Source organism: Rhea americana, unplaced genomic scaffold, assembly GCF_003343005.1.
Source record: "Rhea americana isolate MKP2758 unplaced genomic scaffold, rheAme1 scaffold_11, whole genome shotgun sequence".
In the NCBI taxonomy this organism is placed as follows: domain Eukaryota; kingdom Metazoa; phylum Chordata; class Aves; order Rheiformes; family Rheidae; genus Rhea; species Rhea americana.
In genome coordinates, this window is record NW_028185150.1 from 9,584,853 (window position 1) to 9,598,121 (window position 13,269).

Sequence of the window (13,269 nt, forward strand, 5' to 3'; positions counted from 1 at the left end):
GGGCGCCGCGCCCGCGGGGCGGCGGGGCGGCGGCCGCCGCGGCCTGCGCTGGAAAGGTGCAGCGCCGCGGTGCTTCCCGCTTCCGCGGCTGAGCCGGGCTGCGCAGCTGGCGTTTTCCCGGGGGCTGGTGCGCGCTGCGGGGCTGGTGGTGCTCGTAGCCGCTGGGGGAGCGGGAGGCATGGATGCTTTCGCCTGACTCCGCATGCACCAACAGCGAGCTGACGTGGGTGTGGGGTGGATCGGGCATGTAGCGTTTTTTCTTATCTTCGGTAGGCTTTGCCTTATGCCGGCTCGCAAGATCGTATCCGAGTGGCTGCGGTTCTGGTTCTGCTGTGTGGATGTGGCCCCTAGGTCCCGACCGGCTTGCCCTGGAAAATACTCCAATCGCAGTACTTCAGATTCTGCTGCATTGCTGTCCAAATCTGCGCTGGCTGACCCTGCCTCTGCAGCCTGGGGCTGAAACAAGTGTGTGATGCGTTATTTCCCCAGACTCTGGTGAGGACAAAGAATATATTTGTTTTTTAGGTGTTACATTTTAGTGATATGCAGATAACTAGAAGTGAGGTGCGTATTTATCTTTTGCTTTAATCTGAAGGGGGAGGGGAGGAAGACTGCTTACTTGTTATTATTTTTAATTATAGTGATTCTAGTGGAGCACATACAGCCTCTCTCTTCTCATTTCAAAACACAGCTTTTATTCTTCAGTTTCTCAGCCCTTCAGACTTTGATGGAAGGTTATTGAAAATCTAAGAAATACTTTTTTGTGTGTGTGTGACTTGTATTTTGACTGGAGGAAAACAGTTAACATGGAATTCTACTGTACCTGTGGTGCATTAGTGTATATTTATACTGACACATTAACTGTCCAGTAAATAAGAACACGAGATCATGGGAAACTGCAAAACCATCAAAGTCAGCTTTCTACTGCCCTTTGGGAAGGGCTTTATGGATGTCTGTTGGGTGAAATGTAAAACAGAACTTGACTGAAAAAGAGGAAAAGCAGCTTGTGTTCACTGGAAGAGATTTAATCTGAATTTGAGAAATATACGAGCTTTGAAGCCATACTAGTTTTCAGATTGCTGGCTCTTCAAGGTTAATCGTATAGTATGAATCTTATAGTTCAGTGGTCTTGAGTTTTCTTGGATCTTTTTAGTTGTAGCTCGAAGCAATACATTTGGCTTGCATTAATCCATTGTCCTCCCTTAAAATAACAATAATGTTTTTCTGTCTATTATTCTGTATTCTAACAGATGCAAGGACAGTATTTGAGAAGCTTATTAAAATGAGAGTGTTCATAGATTGATCCTTTGACCATAAAATGGAAGAATGCTGCGAAAGTGATTTGGTATAGCTGGTTAGATAGAGTAGTTTTGRTGTGTTGGAGAGCAGGGAGAGAGACAAATACTTCCTAGTGTAACTTTAAGTATTGTAGTTACTTAACGTAAAATTATTTTCACTATTTTTCATGCTAACAGTATAATTTTTAAACATTTGTATGTCATAAGTTGGTAARTCCTTAGATTTTAGAAACAATATAATTATATTCCCAATTTTTTATTTGTTAAAGCTGTCCTCATGTGTATTAAAATAATACGAAGTAATGCTTTGGGAGATGTGGTGATGTAATGGATACAAGAGGTGAAAATCTTGGCATAATCAACTGTGCCCCCGTTCTTCTGGGGCAGGGAGAGGGGGTATGAATATTTGAAAGTAGGTGTGAATATCTTATTTGCTGGATATGAATGTTAAGAATCCATAATGCTTCTAAATAAGAAAAATCTTGCTGCTGATTCGAGTAAAGTTTGTGGGACTCTATCCAGTAAACAACATATTCAGAAGCTGGAATTCTTTGTTTTTGGGATCTGAATGAATTTTAGTTGGAGTTAATTTTAATTCCTTAACTATYTTCTGATTTTTTTGATATTATTTTAAGCCGTAGTCATATAGAATGTTTATATTCTTAAATTAAAAGAAGTAAAAGCCTGCACCATGAGAATTAGGTAGGTCTTTGAGACATTGTTAACCTTCTGCTATTAGAAGCAATGCCTACTGCCACTGAAACTGGCATGAGAGGCAGGGAGGGAAAGAAATGGTCAGCTTCTTGTTTTATATTTTAAACATGCCAACGTGCTAAGTCATTTACAGTGTTGCCTCATTTTAGGTTTTATAAATGTGTCTTGATGTTTAGGGCAAACAAAATCAGGGAAATAGGTTGGTAAACCCAGAGATAATAACTGAGAAAATGTACACTGCATTTGTTCTGCAGTGTTACTGCGTTTGAGGTCAGGGTTAGAATCTAAAACTTAATGATCAGCTTTCTTTAAAAGTAGTTACATACTAAATTTTGAGCTCTTCGAGTTGACAAGGAAAATCAAACTTAGAGCTAAAACTTTTTAATTTGCATCTCTCTGCCTAGGTAGTTTAGACCAGGTTCAGATTCCCCCCCTGCCTTTGCGCATGAGTTGACTGCTGTTGGCTGCAGCTGTTCTGATTTTACAGTAGATTACGCATGAGAAGAATTAGATGTTTTCTGTGTATCCCCTCTCAGAAAAAAGAGATGCTTCAGATAGTTTAATATATGTTGTTTGTAGGCAGTGCAGCTTGGTTAACTGAGGCTTAATTTTAAGCAATATCCTATTACTTTAGTCAAACCTTCATGTTCTAGAACTGTATTTTTAAATGTAATTTTCTCATTTCACAGAAGCTGAAGATTTCTACATAGAGCTCTGATAAGCAGCTCTCTGCTCGTTTATTTCTAATAGGTTTTGTGTAATACATAGTGTATAGGGCTTAAAGATTTCTGAAAGCAATGGGTTGATTGTTTTTGCTTCGTAGTATTGATTGACTTGATAAACCAGCAGTGTGATAGTATTTTCCTATTTGTACTGCATAAGACTGTGTTCTCCAAAAAAACTCTGTTTGCTATTTTACTGAGAGGGCCTGGGGAGATATCCTCATTTGCTACTTCTATATATGCAGACATACAATAATGATAATATCTATCCTAATTCTTAGATTTCCTATAGATCCTATAAATACACATTGTGTATATATGTATGTATAAACAAGTATAATATAAATAAGCAAGCACAAGAACCGAAACAACAGTGTAATGGAAGAATACCAACTGCAGATGGCAGAAGATTTAGTAAAGGGTACTGTAGCTGAGTGGACATAGGATGATATTTTCAGTGAGACCCTCTCTGTTCATGAGAGTCCATCTTGACAGAAGGAGTGAAAAAGCAAGTGAAGTTTTTTTCCAAGGAGTCAATAGGGAGATGCTGCTATCATTGCTGGGAAAATGGGGTCCAGGCCTTGCTATTTAAAGGGTTGCATTATGTTTACCTAGTCTACTTTGTTTGTTGCAGGGCTACATCCTACCAGGTATTTCCTGTACTGTGTTCTGTCTCATTTCAAATACCGAGTGGAAGAATAAATCTATATAAACAAATGTTTCTTGATAATTAGTGTGATTTTGTAAATAGAAAGGATGCTAGTGAAAGAAATGGAGTGGAAATATTTAAAACAGCGTGGTAGAGATGTGGTTGGCCAGATGAGGAACTTCTGGTTTTGTTGTTGCCTAGCAAAAGGTAGAGGAGATGTTTTGTAGAATTTAGACCATGAACTCAGATTGTTAAAAAAGAAAAAYCTTAGACATGTACCCTAATCCCCCATGCTGTCATCTGTTAATGGATTATCTATTTAGTCTGTACAATCTTGCTGATAAGACAGTGATTAAGCAATACATACATTATTTGTTTTATGAGCACATTAATAAAAATCAGTCTCTGTAGGTCAAAGACCACCTTACCCCACAGATGAGGGAAACATGACAGTAGAGAGTGGGAGACTTCCAGATAAAACCTGTGGGTAAATGTTATGCCAGATGAGCAACACATCCTTGAAGTTCTGACTAAATCCTTTTAAGTTGTAATTTGGTTTCTCAATAAGTTAAGCTCTTCTGAACCTTCAAGGCACGCTCTTCGAGTATTGAAAGCCTCCTTGCTGAATTTGATACTCAAACTTTGAACTCCAGAAGATGAGTACAGATCAGGAAAACACCAGGAAGCAGAGCTATGACGTTTAGTATGCCACCAAGCTCAGCTGAGGTATTACCCTAGATTAACTCACTATTACTTTATTTTTTTGTGCTCAGGATGTATACTGTGGCAAGAACTGCCAAGAACTGCTTTTCTGGGGATGGGGAAGGGGTGAGGATTGAGGTAGTGGACTGAAATCTAGGAGATACAGGTTTGAGTCTCTGTATTGAGCTGGATAAATCCTTTGGTTTCTGTTATTTTGTCAGGTAGCAGAAAATGTTTCCAATTCCACTTTTGGTCCATTTATCTAATTTTTGGTCAGTCAGAAGTTCTTCCTGACAATACCTTTTGCTAGAAAAGAAACACCTTTTGCTAGAAACTTGTTTGGCATTGAAGAGGGCAAGATGTTAAAAGTTGGGTAAAAGAAGATAATTTTAAGCAGAAATAAGAGAAAAAAATCACAACATTATGAAAACTTAAATGATTGTGATTTTTTTCTAACATATTTGGGATTTTTTTGACAAAATTTTTTTTAACCCATTCTGATAAGAGTTGCAATTTTTGCTGATAGTGTTACTGAATGCTGGTATAATGCCTATTCTGATGGAACTTTGGTCTTGTTAGAAATCTTGGTGCTTCTATAATATTATTTATACTTGTTCCTAGATCCAGTAAGTTTAAATCAGAAAACATTTTTTTWWWAAAAAAAAAAGTAACATCTGAAAGAGTTTCAGTCACAGATGAGGGAAGAAGCGAATGGTATAAGTTCTTGGTCTAGGACTTCTGTAGGCTAAGGTAAAAAAGTTTTGACTAACACTCTCTAGACTTAAATCTGATGGATAGATGAGACCGGTTATGTTCTATGATATATTGTCTGACTGTGTGAATTTTAGGAGTGTAAATACTACCACTACTCTTGGATCAGGAAGTTGGCATATTTTGTGTGCATGCGTAGGGGAGCTGTGAGGGTTTTTTCCCTTTTTTCCTTTTTTYCCCCCTTTTTTTTAAACACCTGTCTTTGACAAGCCTGGTTGGAAAGGATCCCTGAATGCCATCTGATCTAAACCCTGCTCAGATCAGGTGATTAAAACAAAAACTACACACTCAATATATGTAGGTCTTGAACTACTAATGTGTGAAATTCCCAAATCCAAACTTCTGCTTCTCTAATAGATTTCAAAAAATATCGAACAGTGTGCAAAAGGTTCTGGTGTACAATCTACCCAGTATGAAACATGACTGATAGAGGCAAGGTTTTCTCTGAACTATAACTGTATGTCTACAGGACTTTTTCATTTACTCAGTTCATTTTACTGACTGCTGTTGGGGCAGATGGGAATGTTGCGACAGGGAGTGCGTGCTGTGTGAAGTGGTTGCCTTCTGGTGTGCTCTATTTTTAAATCCTTCTTACTGTATTCACTCCACTCAGGAAATCAGTGAAATAAGAGTATATTGGCTGTATTACCTTAGCTGGTAACTCAGTAATTTCTAAAAGGGAAAATTTTAGACTCTCAAAAGGAAGAAAAATAACCTTCAGAAGTGTAGAAAGCATTTTTGTATTAAATTACGCTGTAACAGTTTCAAAACTTGAGCACTAGTTTTAAAAAATGAAAGACTTGGTAAGCGGCTTTCCCAGTAATACATGTTATGCAGTTACCTTTTGGCTAATGAAGGAAATTTCCACTGATAATTTTATGGTTTTGATCTCTCCTAAAGTGAATTTAAAAAGTAGTGATTAAATAAAACATCCTTTGTAAAAACAGTCTGCAGTCTTGTAATCTCATTGTGTTTCAGTGGACATTTAAATACTCTGTACTTTCATTGTGTTTCTGATAGCCACAGCTATTGTGTATTTTGTCTAAGAGTGATAAATAGGGATAAAGTCAGGTTCTCTTCTCAAGAATTATCTTACCTTGCTGATAAATGATTAATCCACTTACAAGATTCCTGTGACATCATTCAGATTCTGGCATGCTTAATTTTATTTCGTACCAACAAAATGAGCAAATCCCAAAGTCCTTGAAAGCGTCTTCCTACGGAAAAGTACTAAGACTTCAAGAAGAATGGGAGAACTRTTTGAACTTGCTGCATTCCCAACAATGAGTTGGGCATCAGTATGAGAGCTTTTGATAATAATGTTGATTCTGTAGTGACTTTAATGCATAGACTCTCTAGACTGTTGCCTTTTAACTATGATGACCTTGTGACAATTAGTCTGATTTCTTTCACCGTGGATTACTGTTCTGTACAATTCACAGTTTTAACTTTTTTTTGTGTGCAGTACCTTTTGAGTTGCACCAGTTTCTGAATCAGCAGTTTTAATCTCAGTTGAAATTGACACATACAGTGATTGGTTTCAATAAATGTAAAACAAACTCAGAATTGATCATGTTTTTCARTTGTTTTGTAGAGAGGTTGCCTTTCATTGATAACTGTTGAATTGCTGATTTTTGTAGCTAACTCTGGCCATTAAAATGAATTCACTCTTGTTTTGTTGCTGGGAAGAGGCACTCAAAAGTTAAGTATCTTAACACACACTTAGATTTCTTTTCCTTTATTTAAGGATAATGTAAAAATTAAATGAGTTTATTTTGACTTAGGTCAAGCTGCTTTGGGATGTAAATTTAAATGTAATCAAGAGTACAGAAAACAGCTATGTTTCAGGAATTGCACTCATTTGGTTCTTTGATATACAATACATCAAAATGTGCTCTGCCTACAAATCTAATTACCTAGTTAAAATGAACTAGTATTTCTAATTAGCTACTGATCTGATCGTTTCTGGTCAGTGATACAGGAATCAAGATATCTTAGCCTCTTAAACTTAATTTTGGCTTAAGAAATTTCTGGCTTCAGGGAAAGCCATGCAAAATGAAAATGATTGCCCTTCCCCTCCCCTTTTTATTTTTTAAACTTAATCAATTTCTGAACTCTGGAAAAACTAGTTACTGAACTGAATTCAGCTCTAGAGAAAAATACTCTTTGTGAAAATGCAGATCTACAGCTTTAAGGAGTTCACTATTTCAGCAAAATTCAATTCCAGAAAAAAATAAATAGAACTGAATTGAATGAACCATTTAAAAAATARCCAATCGTCATTCTCTGCAGAAGAGAAGAATTGAAAAAAATTGATTGTGAGGTAATGTGTATTAGCTATACATATCTGCTTTTTCCATATCTATGGAAAAAAAACGCATTCATCTATCACGTAGCTCTTGGGGTTATTGTAGATGACATGAAATGTTATCCTGTATCTTTTGATACATCGGTTATGAGAATACCCGTGTTCCTGATATCTAGTTGTTAGTTTTTCATATCTAGGAAATCACAGAACATTTCCCAGAGGAGATCTGGTTCTTTGTCAAAATCCCCTTAGGATAATTTACCTACCTGATCTTTTGTGTGTGCTAGTTTAGTATCATTTTGAGCTAAATAACAATGTGGAAATGAGACTTTTCTATGAAAAGTATATATTAGAAACGCAATCGTAGCTTTTACACAGTTAATATTTATACAGTCCATTTTCAAAAAAATTATAGTTTCGCTACTCTGAAAAATTACTACATTTTAGTGTTTCTCTAGGAATTAAAACTGCAACTGAAATACTAGGATTTATGGACAGCATTTTTGTGCATGAAGCATGGGTAGTTTTCATACATGACAGTAACTTTTTAGGGTAGAGGAAAAGGACAGGTAAGTTAACTATATGTTTTTCAGAATAAGTCATGGTTGTTATGTTTAAATACCATGTGTTCTGTGTTTAATTTTGCCAAGACATCATGCTAGAATCACTGTTAATTCTCAGAAGTTTCTTCTGCAACATTATATGTGCTTTTCCTCCCCCCCCCCTTAATCTGAAAACCTTTTGGGTTACTGAATATGGGGAAGGGCAAAGTACAGTTGGCAGAAGTGGTACTAAGTAGGGAAAAATCAAATTGCTGAGGGACCTTCTAAAGATGGCAAATCTCCAGGAACCAAAATGGCTTCAGTAACAAACCCTCTTGAAACAGAGTAATTGGCCAGTTCCTTTCTGGAAGCTATTATGAAAAATTCCCAACAGTTTAATATTGAGGAGACTATAACTAAATCAGAGCTGATTTTTATAGTTACTTATCAGACAAGGGTATTTCTACATGATTTTTTCTGCCTTTTTTTTTCTTCTTTTTTTTTCCTCTATAGCATTTGTGTAAGTAAAAGTGTTCAGGTTATCTAATTTTATTAAAGAATAGATATGGTATATGTTGAAAGATAAGTGAAATACAATCACTGATGTAATTGAATATAATCATAATAATTGAATTATTTTGATCCATTAAATTTCTTAGCAGAGATTTCCAGCAAATTCTTTTAAAATTTTCTGCCCACTAAAATAGAAGAATTTAATATATGAAGTAGCTTTATATCACATGGAAAGTCAAGAATAGAAGATAAAAGAATTATGGACTCCCACCACTGGAAAACTTACTTTTTTGTCTATAATTCATAATGCTAACTCTATAGATTGTATAGCAGTGACTCATGCCAGCCTCATACGATCAAACGTGGAAGCATCAGACTGTCTTCCTTGTAATCTTTCCAGCTGGTGACATTACTTTAATACCCTGAGACACTGGAATTCATCTTATAGTATGGACTGCCTTCAGAAGGGAAGAAAAGGCTGTCTGGTGTGTTAATGTAACATCAGTATATTCATTGTGTCCATGTTCATTTCTTCAGCATCTCTATCCATGAAGATGCTGTCTTTTTAAGCAAAGGCCTCAGAGGTATTTTGAATTTTTTTTCTTCCAGTATATACCTGTATTGAAACCTGAGCAGTTCACAATTTAATTAGGATTCAAAGTGTTAAACTCTGTACACATATTTTCTAAAGAGTGGCCTCCACATGTATTATGGTGCAAGCTTATGTGCAGTCACTAGACCCTCTCCAGATAACGGAATGGCATTAGTGGTAAGGTCCTTTTTTATTGAGGGAATAAAAAAGGGTCCTTTTTTATTGAGGGAAAGCACTTTGTTTATTCAGAAAACAAGGACTGTTTAAGCTTCCTGTCGTAGAGCCTTGTGTCTTCAAATGGCAGAATCTATAGAATAATTTTTGCATCAGTGGACAGCTGAGATGCTTAAGGATGTGGACTATTCTTTCATAGTTATCTAGCACCAGAAATCAGATGGCCGAATAATGAGCAAGAGGTTACAGAGTTGAGATGAATAATTCATGGCTTTTTTTGTCACAGGAGGAAGAGGAAGGTTTTCTTTCTTTCTTTCTTTTCTTTTTTTTCTTTCTTTTCTTTTTTTTTTTTTTTGAGTCTGTTAAGGTGGTACTTAAGTCAATTTGAGGTTTTATTAATCAGATGACCAGCAATGAGTTGGACACAAAGCTGTTACCTTGTTTTGAAAATATCCTATTTATTCTTCAGTTGTTAAGACTTAAAACGTAAAAAATCACACACACACACCCTTAATAACTAACCTTCTCCAAGTAGGTGCACATTTTGTGCCACCTGTTTAAATCTTTTTCTATCTTTAATTTAGTACAGGAATTCTGCTGCTYTATGTGTTTTTGCAGTATCTAACACCGTTATTATGGCATAGTAAGATACAAACCCTAATGGCAGGTTTTTTATATTGGCTTTATAGAACTAATAGCATATTGAATAGTGAGTATATCTGGTATAACTCACTGTTTTACCAGCTCTGAGTCACAATTCAGTAAAGTCTGCATAATTTTTCTGTGGGTTTTATTGTTCTTTATCTGGTATTTGTGGAAAGAGCAGATGAACTTGTAAGTAACACATTGTTGTCAGATCTTTCAAATCCATATGTGGTGAATGAAGTGTTGTGCTGTAAATTCAGTTACATTCATTTATCCTTAGTTTGAACAGAATAATCAGTTGGCAGTCAATGGAATAATCAGTGAAATCCTAAACAGTTTTAGGAAAGAGAACACTACTTGTAGGGAAGATAAATGCAAAATAGAGATCTCTTGCTTCAGTTCGGGTGGCAACCTCCAAGTAGGCCCCTAGCCCAGAAGTTCCCCATTGGTGTCACAAATGAAGAACAGACCCTGCTCCACTGTCATGTGCTGGAAACCAGGTCATATTTTGATCTGTCTGGATGCAGCATTTTACAGGTGGTACGAAGAGTTCTGTGTGAGCATAAAGGAAAGGATATGGGAAGGGGAGTGGTTTATTTAATTTTTTTTTTCCAAGAAAGGACAAATGAGAAAGTTCTTTCCAAGAATTTTTCTAAGAAAGGAAAAACTGGAATATTTAACATATGAAGAAGTGTCAGTCATCTGTTAAGCAAGTCTTAGGGAAACTGTGTGAGGTTGATGGCAGGGATAAGTTATTTAGAAAAAAAATCAAACTTGCCTGAAACTTCTCATTGTATAGAATATGTTCATCATCGTAAAAATAATGCTCTTCAGCACCACCAAGAAGCCCCACATATTCTGCAGCACAACAGTTTTGTAAATGGTTTCGAAATCAACACCAAATTTTACAATTAGTTTTGACCAAAATAATTGGAGCATTGATTACATTTTGGTAAGGAAGTAACTTTCAAAATAGGTTTTTCTGTGTTGGCACCTGTCACTGCTCTCTAAAAATTACATCACGTTTGGAGAAGAAGAATGGGGAAGGGAAGTGACTTCATGTAACTGGAACACCTATCTGGTGCATTTTAATGTCACAGCATTGTAGTAATTTAAGTGATATTTATTGTTTAGTTGTACAATGCCAAATATATRATCAGGACTTTGCATAAAGTATAGAATTATAGGAAAATATAGGAAGTCTAGAAAGTACCTGCTAGTAAATATTATGTATTCAGCCTTCTATAGTTCGGCAGTTGTTCACTGTTCTACTCTTGTTTGTTAACTGAATCTTTTGAGGATACTCTTAAAATCTTATACCCATAGCTGTCTAAGATCAAAATTCATGGAATATGAACTTTTTTTTTTTTTGCTGAAAGCAAGGAATCCCTCACAAAGTTTTCCACCATACTCTTTTTACTCAAAGGGCAATTCTTCTGGCTGCAGTCCTGTCTAAAGAGAAGATGAACTGGTATATGTTAAGGTGCAAGGATGCCATGAAAATCTGGAAGCTGTTTTCTACTGAGGAGAGGCTAAAACCATAGAGGTTTAGTTGTCTTGTTTTATTGCTCATTAGTAGAAAATATCATTGTGTGAGATGCTTTCCCAGCACCTCTGGTATCTGAGTTCTCTTTARATAGCTCCCAGGTGTGTTTGTGCTGATATTTATAGTTTATCAAGCACTGACACAGAGAACTGAGGAGATTTTTGTCACGTTTGCTTCTGATGTGTTTGAGTGTCAGAAGTGAAAACTGAGCAAAAAAGTACGTATTTCATGCTGCTTTTTGTAAGATGGCATAGATGTTATTAATGCCAGGTTTTCTCTGGGGACTGAGAATGGCAAGTGGTGCTTTTATTTGTATTTACAAGRTTACCTTCACATTCACACTTAAGTCTCACACCCAGGTGCTGGACAGGTACTTCCTGTGTGCTTGTTACGAGATTATTGGCTTTCTTTTCTGTCCCCATCTGAAGCATGTGAGAATTACATTCCTTCTTGTARGCACAGTGCTGTAGTCCTTCAATTTCATCTGCCTGTGAAGTGCCCTTGTGACAAGGGTTGGAAAGTAAACTTATATGTATCTTTTATTTTGCATCTACTGTATTTCTTCTAGTTTTGCAGTGGGTACAGTGTATTTTAAATGCCTTGGAATTGTATATGGTGATCCTTTTCTCACCCATCTGTATCTGGTCTGTAAATTACATTATCATTTCCACTTTTTCATTTTCTCTCCAGTGAGACTAATTCTTCGTCCTAACTGTAGCCCTGTTCATGAGTTCTTGGTGCATGTATGTGACATATAACACAAGGCAGGGAGGGGGAAGGAAGGCGAATTTTTTTTCTGCTAGGGATTACAGATCTGATGAACCTGTGGAGGACACATGTCAAGAGAGTGTACATTTAATCTGGGAACATACGTTTCAGAAAAATGACTTTATCTGTTGGAAACTGTAGGATAATCCTGGACTAGGTTAATGAGATAATCTTAGAGCTTTAAGACTGGCAGAGACTTCACTATTGTGATAGAAAGCTTCACGGACCACAGTTTGGATCCAGTGGCCTAGAGGATCTAAATAAGCCTTTGTCTCTTCGTACTAAAGACTTGGCAGCTACTGTACATAGCTTTCATATTGCAAACTAAAGGTAAGCCTTTCCATTCTCAGTGACCGTAATGAATTTACTGTCAAAGAAATCAAACTTTCTAAGTTTTGGATTTTTTAAAAAATAATGATGAATAAATATAATATTAAGATGCTCTTTGTGCATACTTAGGGTAAGATAGTGTTTGCTTTTTCTGTACGTCACTAATAAAGATGCTCAGTGATTTTCAGACACAGAAGATTTCATTGTGACAAATGTGGACACAGTTTCTCTTGTTGTCACTGCGCAGTAAGTACATGGCAATTTTGTAGTGCTTGATTAGAAAGCAAGATAACTCTATTGTTGCTGTTGTGATTGTGCAACTGCTTTGTACAGAGGTTTGTGTGTTTTTATTGATTTACTAGGGACAGATGCATTCCTGGATTGCAGAAGTGAACTCTTTCATTGCTTTTCTCTGCAGAGTTTGCACTGGCAGGAACAGAATGATGGTCATTTGGGGCAGAAACTGGGTTATTATTCTTCCCTGTGAAAATAACATTTTATTTTAATATTTAGAAACCTTTTTCTAAATAACAGGTAAACGTTAGATAGTAAGTGGGTGTATATACTCTTTATATGCCATTTTTATAATTTTTACATTGGTTCTGTATATACAGATTTTATATCAGCTTTTCTTTTGTATTTTGACAACTGATAGCTATAGTCATAAGCCTTTTTTTCCRTCTGTCATCTTTATTTTTCTTTCCATTTTGGAGATTGTGTTGAGGTCTCTGAGTATCCTGGAAGGTGATCTGTTGACTTGATCCAATGTTCTGAACATTTACCTATTTTTAAGGACTGCCAAGAGCTGTTTTGTTGCTTGCCTACTTACCACAACTTCTGCTGAATCAACTAGCTAAACTCAAGGTGAATTAGTAACTGCAAAGGAAGGAAAGGTGAATTAATAGGATTCAGAAACAAGAACAAACACTCCCCCATTAGTTTCTAGTCAAGCAATTTGCAAACCAGTTGTATGAAAAACCCCTTTTCTAAATTTT

The 13,269-nt window shown here is 36.3% G+C and overlaps 1 protein-coding gene across 5 annotated transcripts in view; it reads left to right on the plus strand.

Moving 5' to 3' along the window:
- Positions 1-276: 276 nt before the first annotated feature.
- APBA1 (amyloid beta precursor protein binding family A member 1) overlaps positions 277-13,269 on the plus strand; it is a 94,184-nt gene continuing 81,191 nt past the window's right edge. For all 5 annotated transcript variants that reach the window (XM_085313776.1, XM_085313766.1, XM_085313783.1 and 2 more), the window contains exon 1: positions 277-495. The gene's annotated coding sequence lies outside the window, so the exon portion shown is untranslated. The remainder of the gene's footprint in view (positions 496-13,269) is intronic.